We start from the raw sequence: 15185 nt of genomic DNA on the forward strand, positions 1-15185 counted from the left end.
TTTGAAGATTTTCTTGACTTCTAGACAATTTAACGTTATATTTTACTTTTATCATAAGTTAATCAATGGACTTAAATTTATACAGGGTGTTTCAAAAGGTTATGCAAAAATTTGAAGGAGTTGTAGATGTGAGTTGAGAAGTATGCCGGTTTTTTTCCATTTTCCTACGATGAGTTAAAAGAGCGCCAGAGAGCTTCAAAGTGCGGCCTACTAGCCCCTGGAAGTAAGCTGCAACAAGCGCGAAACCAAGAAGCAGGGAAATGAGATTTCAGGTGTACGATGAATCTGCGAATGCGTGGGAATTGTGATAAATAACCAAAAACAAATGAGTAAATAAGAAATGAGCAATGAGTTTAATAAAACACAGAAGAACAAAGTAGGAGAACGTGTATTTTGTACAAGTTACAATAAATGTTCGAAGTTTCGTCGTTCAATTCTTACACAAAGTAGACAGCGTCGAAGGAGGGATCGGTGTGTTCCGAATCTGTTCGGTAGCGGCTTGGATCCTTGCCACCAAATCAATGTCAGAATCTACTGGCATGGCGTATACCAGATCCTTCTTCCATCCCATACTGTTCAGCTTTCAAGTTTACTTTTTTACGCTGGTTGTTTACAAAGTCCTTTTTACCTATCACACGAATCCAAACCTTAATGTTCGTATTTCCCTGCTGCTTGGTTTTGCGCTTGTTGCAGTCTACTTCCAGGGGGTAGTAGGCCACACTTTGAAGCTCTCTGGTGCTCTTTTAACTCCTCGTAGGAAAATAGGGGAAAACAGGCATACTTCTCAACTCACCCCCTACAACTCCTTAAAATATTTGCATAACCTTTTGAAACACCCTGTATTTAAGTTATAAAGATGACTCTTCATGACTCATGTTTAACTAATAACCTTGTTTAAAAATAATTAGAAAGTTTAAGGAACTAAATAAATTATAGAACTAGAGTTAAATTACTATCATAAAAATTTCTAGATAAATTTAAATTCCCAGACATTTTACAAATTATAAAAATTTCCCGACCTTTCCCTGACCTGTAGCTACCTTATCTTAATAGTCATCACGCTATCAAAATCCGGACTCGGAATTGCTTAAATTTGAGACACATTGATTTTGGAAATTTAACAATAATTTAAATAAAATAAAATAATAACTTCACTTACGAATTGAAATTGTGATCGTTTTTGTTTTTGATAATTATTTCAAATACTTCCGCCAATCGATTTACGCGTAAAGAAATTTAGATCGAAATAAAAATAATTCGGGTTTTTAGGTTTCGCGTGCAAAGAGAGAGAGAGATGTTCCGAAAAATCCAGTTTCCCAACGCGGTTTGAACGCGCGTGACTCAAATGCAAATTAATGTTTTTTCTAGAGAAACGAAGGTTATAAGAATGTTTGGAAATTTCATGGCAAAGTTAAAGTCGAGAAAAAAATTTGGGATATTATATACTCGTACTGGAAGAATCCGCACTCATACCGAGGTGGAATAGCTTTTCGACGAGATTACAAAACATTAAGAGGGAAAAGGTGGCAAAATGTTTGTACCAAACGAGTATGGGCCTCCCAACATTCATTATTCTTCGTCATTTATATGCAAATTTAAACAGGTAACCGACCAAATACACGCGACCATACTTCACATTCTACCCGAGAGTAAAAGTCAAGTATCTCGAGTTATGGTACGTTTCAAAGTTACGCAATTATAGAAACATTGTGCTAGCCTAAAGCCCTTAAATACAAAGGCCCGACAAGAGCGGAGGGAAGCCCGTGCACCCTGCGGGCCCTGGTTTGATCAAACGAGGTACACTTCTCCCGTGTTTCTCCCAGAAATAGAAGCGCTATCTCCAGTACTCACGGCTAACTTGGGGCTCGATATTATTATTTTACCGAGGCCCGGCCCGCTCTCGGCGGCCCTGAGTTTTTTTGTACAGAAATATTCGATAGAGTACCGTACAGATATGAAAATGTATAAATTATATTTGTTTATTAATAAAAAAAACTCTATGGACCCGTTTCATAAGAAAAAACTATGCGAAGGAATGAAAAAACTCAACGATTCAAAGTACACTATAAAGCTATATAGTGTACTTTGAATCGTTGAGTTTTTTCATTCCTTCACATAACTCTTACACTAGTTTGGAGTTACACATTGTATATAAGAAAAAACTAGTTAGTTGACGAGCCTCAGATATTAAATCTAACATCGTTCTCTAATATTTAAGGTGGAAATCTTTCCAATATCGAAAACCGTGGCGCTACAAGCGGCACTGCTTTAAAACAAACGCGTAATCCAGATAGGGGCCAAGTATTTTATTTGTCCATGGACCAAGTAAGCGTATTGGTCCATAATTTGTCTAAGATTTTTTTATTCCTTAAAAAAATTCATAAAACCGGGTTTAGACTCCGATTAGTAAAATATAAAAATAAACTTAGTTTAAGCTAGGAGCAACAAACACAACACCCCACACAAGGAGAACGCAACCCGTCCAAAGTCGTGGATTTTCTTGTGTACATTTTACATTGGATAGACGCTTTAGCGCCTGCTGCCGTCGGAAGGGGAAAATTCGGAAATTGCCTTCCCCCCGCCCGTAAAACGTTCAGCGTAAAGGCTCGTGACGCTCGTCCAATGAAATTCGTACACAACCCTTCGTTAGCGTGTTTAAAGGCTAGCTGCGTTCTCCTTGTGTTTGTTGCTCCTAGGTTTAAGATACCTTTTTTCAAACAAAGGCTTACTAAACCGGGTTTAAGGGTTCAAACATGGTTGATTTTTGCTCGTCGAATTGTTGGTGTATAAAATTATAGACTAAGAAAGGTTTACCTTTCTTAGTCTATGATAAAATATTATTAAGGCATCTTCGTATTAAGATTTATTTCTTTAAAAAAAAAGCTACGATTGGCCGAAATAAAGATTGTATGTCACGGAGTTACCAAAATAAAAATGAAAAATATCCGATAAAAATATTTAAAAAAGAAAAAACCGGGGATTGAAAATTACCAAGCCATGACTACCAAATCGAGTCAATGTAAAAATAAAATTTCCGCTGTAGGGATTCCTAAATACCTTTTTTTTTACGAGAAATAGGTAGAATCTTAGGTGGTAGCGCTAAGAATGTCGGGAGCGGAGGTACAATCCACGATATTTATGGCTATATTATTCTATCATCTAACTTAATTTTAAACGCGTAAGCGCGTTTACTTCGCGGGCTTACCACCAGGGGTTTAGGACGGAGATATTTTTTCGCGCGAAAGATTTCTGGTCGGCTTAAATTGATCCAATTCAAATGACATTTATCATGGAACACTGACTCTTATTCCTCCGTCGTGGAATGCGAACCGCATACCGGCAATAAAAAATATTCAAATACATTTTTTTTTACGCGCTGACAATCAACCTAGCGGAACAAGTAGAGGCACGGTGGTTTCCAAGTGATCCACCCTTAAAGGTTTCATTCACAAATTTCGTCTCTAAGGAAACAACCCAGTTCATTAGCATTGACTAATTACCGGTCGTATCGCCGGCGATGCGAGAATTATTTTTAATTTAAAAATAAGTTACATTTCCACAAACCCGTGAGTTAATTAGAATCGCTATGTCCCTAAATTAACTTGTTTACATTACGTGGTAAGAGATATTCTAATTAAAGCTAAAATCCCAATGTTATGCTACCGAATTGAGCCACTCAATTTTTAAGAGTTCAAATTATTCGCTTACTGACGCGGTAAATTCTTTATAGATATTGGTGTATTCCCAATATATGATATTGCACTTTTTATCCCTACTTATTCCGGTCGATTTTGCGATATTACTTATGGTTACACTTTTCCCTACTTTTAAACATTTGGTATATGTTAAACTCCTCACGATTTCGAGATGTTACCTATAGTTAAATATCATCTCGATTTTGGGACCTTACGTATCGTTTAACGGGAGCTATGTATAATTTCAATTGCTTCCAATTTGGGGCGGTTAAGTTTAAGTCTCCATGTTGGTATTGGCCAAATTCACAATTTGCTTAATTAAATAAGAAAATTTAAATTTAAAATTAAATTATCCCTACACTATTGGACACTTTTAAGTGGATAATTTTAATCAGAAGTATATGATAAATCTCTTTAAAAGTAAAAATCGACCATGCACTACCGGTTGCCACAAAATTTTTAGATTAAAATTCCCTGACTACTCCCTGTTTTCCCTGACCATTTTAAGAGATTTTCCCTGACTTTTTAAGTCCAAATTTTTATTTTATATTTGACTTTAATCAGAAGTTAATAAATTTTAATGAACTTATATTTCAGTAAAAAGGTTATTGCAATGTTGAAAAAATTAGCCACACTTTCAAGGAAATAAATGATACTCATAGAATTTGTCATAGATCTGGTCTAAAACATAACCTTAAAAAAGTGCCAAGATAAAATTTAATTCCCTGACTTTTTACAAATTCGAAAAATTCCCTGACATTTCCCTGACTTTTTACGTCCATTCTTAATTTCCCTGACTTTTCCCTGTTTTCCCTGACGTGTGGCAACCCTGGTTTATGTTATTTACTTACCTTCGCGGGTGCCCGTTATTTTTTCAAAATACGCAACCAGCGAATATACAAGTTTCACTTTTAAAAGCATATAGAGGGACACTTCTACGAATACCTTATTTACTTCCATCTTAATTTATTTCTCGATTTTTTAGTAACATTAAATTTCCATTTCGAACTTAAAATACGGACAGCCCGCAATTTCAATTTCGCAATACCGATAAAAACCTGGAAATACGGCTAAAACATTTATATTTCATTTTACGCAATGCATGACACAAAACCACGTTGCCGGAGATAAGAACCGAGTAAAATGACATTAGGCTTAGTGATATAGTGGATAATGATTTGGTTCGAACCCCGCATTCTCCCTTTTTGGTCTTTCCGTCCAGTTCTTTTTAAGACCTTAAGTAGCTAGCTACACGAAAGCTACATACCTAATGGATATACGCCATACGCTAAATTGACGTTGAATGTTTAAGATTCTATTTATACACGCGCATAGGCGCCTGTATTCAGCCCGGCAATAAATATTGATCACGGTTTCGGCTCTATACAGGGTTGGCATAGAACCAGCCATACCGGATATAGCCACCTGGTTAAATCCGGTTATAGCCACTTGAAAAAAATCCAGATTTTTGTGGCTTTTTTTAAATTACAATATGAAAATTTTATTAAATTAATAGTTTTTATTTAGAAATTTAGTTTATTTTTTGTTTCATATTTAGACACCGGTTTACTTTTACCAGTTTTTCGGTAGGTTCCAAAGTTCGCTGCCTCGCTTCTGTCGCGTGTCGGTGCGTCATACACAAAAACTAGGGGGAATATCCCGAGTAAATCAAAAGAATTCAGTTATTTTATATAGTTATTTCGCTTTATTTGTTTAGTTTCTTATTTCCGACAATAACTGTAGACAATTTCTACTTACATAAGTAAAAGGTACTGTTTATATTTTAGCCGGTTATAACCGTAGAAAAGCCGGCTTTTTTCCAACGCTGTCTCGCCTCCCTCCCTCTCACTCACTCACTCACTCACTAAACGTACGCGTACCTTTCAAAATGTGTACTCGAAATAGGTTTACGACAACTGTTCGAAGTATATACGTAACCGAGTTGTACTTACGCGTATGGTCCTCGGAATAGGATTAAACCGTAATCCGCTCTCCCTCCGCGCCTGAGCTTCGACGGACGAGAGTCTGCAAATAGAGAGACAGTTTTAGCTTCGATGTAAACAACATTAATTTACCCTACAGAATCGCTTCGGGGGAAATCGTTTAAATTAATTAGGACGACGCCATTCGACGAAATCAAACTCGAAAAATGATGGGGGAAATACCACTCGCGAGTAACTTTTAAGAGTTAGTACTTAAAGTGAAAAATCTAATTATCAACCGAAACATTTAGCCTTTTAGAGGCCATTTTGAAACTAGTCTGAAGGTTTCACCAAATGAAAGGTAAAAATTTACTCAAATGTCTCAAAGACCTTAAATACTCTAGCATCGACATTTAGAGCAGAAATATCATCTAAAATACCATTTTAAAATAATATATAGATGAATTAGTACCACGTTTTTTTTAACAGTAAATATAAAGTGGTTTTACTTAAGTCTTAAAACATTTATTTAATCCTATTCACTACTTCACGTAACTACTAACATTTCGAAAAAGTTGTCGATTTCACCCCAGTAATTTGAGGTTAAAGAAACCCAATGTTGAGTCTATGATCAAATATATCAATAAAAAGTTTGACATCCACCGAAAATTAAATTTAACCCTTTGTTTCCATTTTAAAATTCAAGAAGAAACATTTCGTATTTATCCTATATATATTTTTAGTTTAGGGAACGTTATACGGTCCCAATATATTGTACACGTAGTAACAACCCTTAGAACAGTATACCTTTTAAAGTTAGTTTATAAAATAACGCGAAGTTTGTTTAAAAAAAATAAGAAAAAATGATTGATTAACACTCTACGAACTTTTTATTGGAAAAAATAAATAAAAAGTACATAGAACGATCGACGTATCTAACGCTCGCTCAGCGAAAAAAATCAATTGTGAAACGTAATCTTTCTAGCCCACTCTGACACGTTATTAATTATTTAAAGGTATTGTTTGAGGTTGAGACTCCAGGTTCAATGTTTTTCGTACGGAACACGAAAAACGGCGGGAACAGGTGGTATACTACGAATGCAGTGAAAGTCGTACGAGGACCCCCGGCCCCCCTACGATACGGTTGAAGGTATTCCAAAAACACTCTTATATCGCTGACGGAGTAACGATTGAAAAGAAAAAAGCTTTCGTTTTTAATTCATTGAAAGAAATGAAACTTCAAGGACGGTCTCATCGTCTCTTCAATTATTTCAGTCGTCCAGGGAAGAAAAAAAGGTGATGAACACAATGGGAAAAGGGAAAGCCAAGAGAATGAAAGGGTTCAAAAAGAGGTCTTTGGACTCTTCATATTTCATTCACCCAATGATTTATCTTTAGGATTTTTATTTTTTTGTTGTTTTTGTTTCATTTCCCCCCCTTTTCTCTTTTAGTTTTTGAAAATGATACGTTCCGTAGGGTTCATCTTTTGTGATATGGCGGGGCTCTGGTTTTTGTGTAACAGAAACTCCACACGTACTCAGTTTCCTGGTTAAAAATTACGGCCGTATTTTGGGACTTTTTTAGTACAAAGAATTATATTCTATAAAGCGGGTGAAACGATGGCTCTAGAATTTCCATTTTTTTCTTCGCTATTTAAAGAATTAACAACATTCTTTAGCGTACGATACTGTCTGGAATTATGTCAAAATATTTGTTCCCTTACAGTGGTACGAGTTTTATTTTTGGTGTTACCTGACAAATTACGATTTAATTTGGTTGGAAGAATTATATACTTTTACACCCAAAGATATTTTGGGTTTCTGTTAAATATAAATTATCAGGGCCATAGGGTACTGTATTTTTTAAATACTAAACTATATAATTGCTCATTTTAACCTTGCATTATCAGATAAAAAAAGGAAATGTAAACTACCTAAAATTGTGGAAATCCCAATTTGATGTTGATCGAAAATTGCAATCCAAAATTCGTTATATTTGATCAATTACCGTATGATATTTAACTTTATAAAAAGTTTATCCAATAATTTGATCCAAACGAAACTGGATGTATCTTGATCACAGTGCGATTTGCGTATTGGAGAAAGTAGTTTTTGTGAGACTTTTGAGGGGAAAACTTCTTTATTAGATTATATTTTCGTTAATTTTTTTATTCATTATATTTAAAAAATGTATTCATTATATTTAAAAAATTTATTCATTATATTTAAAAAAATTTATTCATTATATTTAAAAAAAATTTTATTCATTATATTTAAACATTTTATTCATTATATTTAAAAAAAATTATTCATTATATTTAAAAAAATTTATTCATTATATTTAAAAAAAATTTTATTCATTATATTTAAACATTTTATTCATTATATTTAAAAAAAATTATTCATTATATTTAAAAAAAAATTATTAATTATATTTAAAAAATTTATTAATTATATTTAAAAAAATTTTATTCATTATATTTAAAAAAAAATTATTCATTATATTTAAAAAAAATTATTCATTATATTTAAATAATTTTATTCATTATATTTAAATAATTTTATTCATTATATTTAGATTTTTATTCATTATATTTAGATTTTTATTAATTATATTTATTTTTTTATTCATTAAATTTTTTTATTCATTATATTTAGATTTTTAGTCATTAAATTTTTTTATTCATTATATTTAGATTTTTTTATTCATTATATTTAGATTTTTTTATTCATTATATTTAGATTTTTTATTCATTATATTTAGATTTTTTATTCATTATATTTAGATTTTTTATTCATTATATTTAGATTTTTTATTCATTATATTTAGATTTTTTATTCATTATATTTAGATTTTTTATTCATTATATTTAGATTTTTTATTCATTATATTTAGATTTTTTATTCATTATATTTAGATTTTTTATTCATTATATTTAGATTTTTTATTCATCATATTTAGATTTTTTATTCATCATAGTTAGATTTTTTATTCATCATAGTTAGATTTTTTATTCATCATAGTTAGATTTTTTATTCATCATAGTTAGATTTTGATTTTTTAATTCCTTATATTTAAATTTTTATTCATTATTTTTATTAGATTATAATTTCATTAATTTTTTTATTAGATTATAATTTTATTCATTATTTTTATTAGATTATAATTTGATTCATTATTTTGAGATAATTATTTAAAATGTTTTAAAAATACATTGAACAATGAAAAACCCAAAAATCCCAACTTTGGAGGGAGAAAACTAGAAAGTGTATTTTCCTTTAATTTAATGCATTTTTCAAAGGCTTAAGAAAATTTTTAAAAAATTAGCATACAAATATAACAGCATTAGATCCGTAACAATATCTATGTTTACCTCTTTTCTAACCCCCTTTATTCAACATACCCGCAATACAAAGCGAGTTTTAAGAAAGTCACCTACCGGGGGTAGTCTATTTGTGGCCTATTTTTCTCGGGGCTAAAATACATTATTAGAATATACAATGGGTCGGACGCGATATTTTATGCAAAATCTTGAAAACAATTTCAAACGCTAAAATATTTAAAGCGGATCTCCAGAGGCACGTACCGTTGAAATTGTATCCAAATGACTTTAACAACAATCTATAGGCGTACCAGTACGTCACAGCGTAAATCGATAACTCAATATTTCCAAAAAGAGAGTTCTACATGAACACACGCAACAACATTATATACGTAACGACCCTAAAAACCAGAAGTCTAAAACAAAAATTTCTCATAACAGAAGGAACTTGAAATACTAAAAAGGATACTTCGGAAAAAATGTAATCCAAGAAATCGATGCGCCGTGTTTTGAATAATCACAAATAATAATAAGAACCGGCTCGTAGCAAAACATGTCAGTCTAAATTTTTCATATGTTTATAATGTTTTCGGTTCGATTACCATCTATAACGAGAGAACTAGTGTTGTAAGTCGGAAAATGACCGAGGCCTTTTTTCCGGAAATTTTCCGTATTTTTCCGAAAAAAATACCAAAGTTTTCATTCCATGATTAGTCTAATATATTGTTTGCAAATTTAAATAAAGCGGTATTTTCGCCTCATTTTTCGAATTTAAAAGTAAAACTAAACCTCTAGACTAGTTGAAACTGATTAAAAATGTAACACTATTAGTATGTTTACTGATATTAGACATTTTATATCGATAAAAAGTTAAACACATTTAAAACCTTTAAAAATTAATTTGTTTCAATTTTTATTTTTTCGATTTGCGGAAAATTTTCCGCATTTTATTTTTTCGGAAAATTAACAACACTAGAGAGAACAAATAGTACAATAAAATACCCCCCCCCCCCAAAAAAACTTGGCATTTTATCAAAATTTCAATTTAATACACTATCGTAAATGTAACTCTAAAAAGAATAAATTGCGTATCGCATTTTTGAGAAGGTGCCAATACGAGGTACCCTATACAGGGTGTTTTAAAAGGTTATGCAAAAATTTTAAGGAGTTGTAGATGTGAGTTGAGAAGTATGCCTGGTTTTTTTAACCTTTTCCTACGATGAGTTAAAAGAGCGCCAGAGAGCTTCAAAGTGTGGCCTAATATCCCCTGGAAGTAAGCTGCAACAAGCGCCAAACCAAGCAAGTATTATTCGACGCTTGGCTGACGAAGGACCGCGGTCCGAAAGCACCCAAATTTTAAATGATTATGTTTTAAAAAAACTCCATGAAGTAGCAGTTATTTTTAAAATATTTACAAATTTTAAATAATTTTACCGTGGAACAAAAATTAAATATTTTCAAATCAAATTTAATTTTTTTTACAAATCAAATTTTTTTTACGAATCAAATTTAATTTTTTTTTACAAATCAAATTCAATTTTTTTTACAAATCAAATTCAATTTTTTTTACAAATCAAATTTAATTTTTTTTACAAATCAAATTTAATTTTTTTTACAAATCAAATTTAATTTTTTTTACAAATCAAATATTTTTTATTATAATCCGGATATTCTTTCTAAACAAACGCGCCAAGTCCGGCATGTCCCTACCAAGCCATTAGGATCCAAAAATGCCCTCGAAACAAAAATCGACTGTCACACACGGAAACCAGTCAAAACTCATCAGGAATAGCATGCACGTACTGTAGTAACGTATATACGTCGCTCATTCGTGGAAATCTAGCAAAAGACAAGTCCACTCAATTTTTGCCGCGACTTTCTCAAACATACGTGACGTCCGACATTCTGAACTGTTGACAATACAACCTCCCCCCGCCTTCGCCTTCGCGAAAAACTTGGGCGCATACATCAAGGAAAACAAAATCGGCAAAAACCTAATGGACCACGCTGTCATAGGCTACAAAATATGCCATTAGCAGTCAGTATGAAGCAAAAACCAATTTAATAGAAAAAAATAACGTCGATCGATCGATGCTAAATCGATGCAGTTTAAACGAGCACCCCCCCCCCCCCCCCCGTTTCTGGTTCATAAATATGAACAAGCCCTTGTATTTCATTACGTGTCTCCGTTATTGGGTGACCGTGATAATATCAATCTCAATTAAAATTAATTAAATGGTTCCAGAAACGAGTATTTTTAATGATATATACAAACCCGCATTTTATCGTACATACAGGGTTTTAAAATTTATTCAACTGAAACAGCTCAAAGTCTATATAGACGATTTTTTCAAATATTTGTCAAAAAAAAGATCAGACTCGACAATTGTCACAAAAAAAAACGATCAGACTCGACAATTGTCACAAAAAAAACGATCAGACTCGACAATTGTCACACAAAAAAACGATCAGACTCGACAATTGTCACACAAAAAAACGATCAGACTCGACAATTGTCACACAAAAAAACGATCAGACTCGACAATTGTCACAAAAAAAACGATCAGACTCGACAATTGTCACAAAAAAAACGATCAGACTCGACAATTGTCACAAAAAAAACGATCAGACTCGACAATTGTCACAAAAAAAACCGATCAGACTCGACAATTGTCAAAAAAACCGATCAGACTCGACAATTGTCAAAAAAACCGATCAGACTCGACAATTGTCAAAAAAACCGATCAGACTCGACAATTGTCAAAAAAACCGATCAGACTCGACAATTGTCAAAAAAACCGATCAGACTCGACAATTGTCAAAAAAACCGATCAGACTCGACAATTGTCAAAAAAACCGATCAGACTCGACAATTGTCAAAAAAACCGATCAGACTCGACAATTGTCAAAAAAACCGATCAGACTCGACAATTGTCAAAAAAACCGATCAGACTCGACAATTGTCAAAAAAACCGATCAGACTCGACAATTGTCAAAAAAACCGATCAGACTCGACAATTGTCAAAAAAAACGATCAGACTCGACAATTGTCAAAAAAAACGATCAGACTCGACAATTATCAAAAAAAAACGATCAGACTCGACAATTGTCAAAAAAAACGATCAGACTCGACAATTGTCAAAAAAAACGATCAGACTCGACAATTGTCAAAAAAAACGATCAGACTCGACAATTGTCAAAAAAAAACGATCAGACTCGACAATTGTCAAAAAAAACGATCAGACTCGACAATTGTCAAAAAAAAACGATCAGACTCGACAATTGTCAAAAAAAAACGATCAGACTCGACAATTGTCAAAAAAAAACGATCAGACTCGACAATTATCAAAAAAAAACGATCAGACTTTTCAATTGTCAAAAAAAACGATCAGACTCGACAATTGTCAAAAAAAACGATCAGACTCGACAATTGTCAAAAAAAACGATCAGACTCGACAATTGTCAAAAAAAAACGATCAGACTCGACAATTGTCAAAAAAAAACGATCAGACTCGACAATTGTCAAAAAAAAAACGATCAGACTCGACAATTGTCAAAAAAAACGATCAGACTCGACAATTGTCAAAAAAAACGATCAGACTCGACAATTGTCAAAAAAAAACGATCAGACTCGACAATTGTCAAAAAAACCGATCAGACTCGACAATTGTCAAAAAAACCGATCAGACTCGACAATTGTCAAAAAAAACGATCAGACGAGACAATTGTCAATAAAAAAGATCAGACTCGACAATTGTCAATAAAAAAGATCAGACTCGACAATTGTCAAAAAAACCGATCAGACTCGACAATTGTCAAAAAACCGATCAGACTCGACAATTGTCAAAAAACCGATCAGACTCGACAATTGTCAAAAAAACCGATCAGACTCGACAATTGTCAAAAAAACCGATCAGACTCGACAATTGTCAAAAAAACCGATCAGACTCGACAATTGTCAAAAAAACCGATCAGACTCGACAATTGTCAAAAAAAAGATCAGACGAGACAATTGGTATCCGTATTATTCGTACACCCTGTGCAAAATGGTTTTTACTATATACATGTAAATTATATAGCCTTAAAGATTCCATAATGTCTTAATAGCTTATTATTTTTTTAGATTATGACAACTTAGTAACGCGTAGCTAAATTGCTTTATTTGTATACGCATGGAGTTGTGAAAATTAACTAAATGTTCAAAACGCAAATAGCAGTTATTAGACGGTTTAAATGAGAAATTCCTTAACAGCACAGTCACAAATTACCTCGACAAAACGTCTTCAAACGTAGCACTGTCTTTATCTATAAACGTCACGCGTTTAACCTCATGAGCGTCTCGCAATTTGATAAGTAAACGGACCTGTTTGAAAAGGATGCCTCTAATAATCGTAAGCATTCAAAAAGAACAAAATAAAACGAGAACTACAAAAGATAAAAAATTCACTTAATTTTACGGTGAATGCTTAGCGTTTGAAAACTGTCTAAAACCTTTATATTTTCCGGTTTTAAACTATAGACGGGCGAGGAAAAATAACATCGCGGAAATAAAATCTTCGAGGTTTTTTTTTAAGGTTTTGATAAAGGGTTAGAAGAAAATTGAACAGCCAGAGAGCGCGCGCGAGTTATTTCCCAAAGATTTGCTCTTCTCCCTAATAACCTTCGATCTCGGGTTTTTACTGGGGAGGAGGAAAGGGGACATCACCAAATAACCTAAAAAGGTTAAAAGTGAGATTGAACACGGAAAAGAATAGGAGGGATAGTGGCGGACTCTGGTGGAAGAAAAATAATGAAAGATAGCTTTCTTCACGCGCTGTTAAGTTAGCTTGCCTACACCGATTTTTTTTTAAGGCCGTTGAAAGACTGGAAGGAGATTTACCACACGGAGGTTTCCAAGGTGACGTCTAACGTTGTTTCCTATTGGGGAAACCCTAACGCCATCTATCGGTAAACGAATTTATACGTTATATTTAAACTAATTCGAATATTTTTTACACAGTGGGTCTCAAACTGCTTGAGTAGATAATTATTTTTTTAAATATTGAGAGTAGTTTAAAAAATTCAAAACGTGATAATAATATTAATAATAATAATAATTAGTGTTGTAAGTCGGAAAATTTCCCGCTCGGAAAATTTTCCGGAAAATGACCGAGGCCTTTTTCCGGAAAATTTTCCGTATTTTTTCGAAAAAAATAAAAGTTTTCATTCCATGATTAGTCTAATATATTGTTTGCAAATTGAAATAAAGCGGTATTTTCGCCTCATTTTTTCGAATCTTAAAGTAAAACTAAACCTCTAGACTAGTTTAAACTGATTAACAATGTAACGCTATTAATGTTTTGTAGTATGTTTACTGATATTAGACATTTTATATCGATAAAAAGTTAAAAACATTAAAAACCCTTAAAAGGTAATTTATGTTTCAAATTTTTATTTTTCCGATTTGCGGAAAATTTTTCGCAATTCGGAAAATTTTCCGGAAACTTTTCTGGAAAATTTTCCGCATTTTATTTTTCCGGAAAATTAACATCCCTAATAATAATAATAATAATAATAATAATAATAATAATTAAGGTCAGAATTTAATAGATCTGAATCACGATTTATAGGGCAGGAATCCGTATTCCTGGGTTAATACATTGAAATAGACCTGTTTTCTAAGAAACGACTTAACGTATTAATTGCTGCCACAGTTTTTAAGCTTCAAGCTCTTCACTGACATATATTTCAGCCAAAATTTGGCAATTTTTAATTTATATTTTAGTAAACATTTTCCATTTCGCAACCAAAATTAAATTTAGTAGTTCTTAAAATTTTCTGATTTTTTCCGCTGACTTTCCAACCCAAAATTTTACACCATTTTTCACCGATAATAAAAAAAATCCATTTGTAACCACAATTAAATTCTTAAAAATTTTACTATTTTAATCTGGCTATTAGACCCATTTTCCCATTTCCCGACTTTTCCATTAAATTAAGATTTAACAAAATACTTGACGTTGCTAGACAATTTTCGTCTAATGAAAATTGGGAACCATTGTACGTTTAGACACGTGTTTTCAGGAATAACAATTCTCTGGAGAGCCAGACCTTTCCAAATAAAATAAAAGATTATACAACAAGAAACATTCTTCAAAACATTTATCAACAGCCTCAGCAATATTCAAGAAATATATAATATATTGGATAAAAAATGGAGTTATAGGATTTCGTAGGACCATTTCCGAAGCATACGAAAATGTTTAT

General features: G+C 32.4%; 1 protein-coding gene across 1 annotated transcript in view; it reads right to left on the reverse strand.

The window, feature by feature from the left end:
* Window positions 1-15185, reverse strand: part of LOC149922094 (protein O-linked-mannose beta-1,2-N-acetylglucosaminyltransferase 1-like) — a 97383-nt gene that overhangs the window by 50450 nt on the left and 31748 nt on the right. Inside the window, exon 2 of the mRNA XM_090164266.1 lies at window positions 5648-5720. The gene's annotated coding sequence lies outside the window, so the exon portion shown is untranslated. The remainder of the gene's footprint in view (window positions 1-5647; window positions 5721-15185) is intronic.

Source organism: Leiobunum rupestre, chromosome 11, assembly GCF_980474605.1.
Source record: "Leiobunum rupestre chromosome 11, qqLeiRupe1.1.hap1, whole genome shotgun sequence".
NCBI lineage: Eukaryota > Metazoa > Arthropoda > Arachnida > Opiliones > Sclerosomatidae > Leiobunum > Leiobunum rupestre.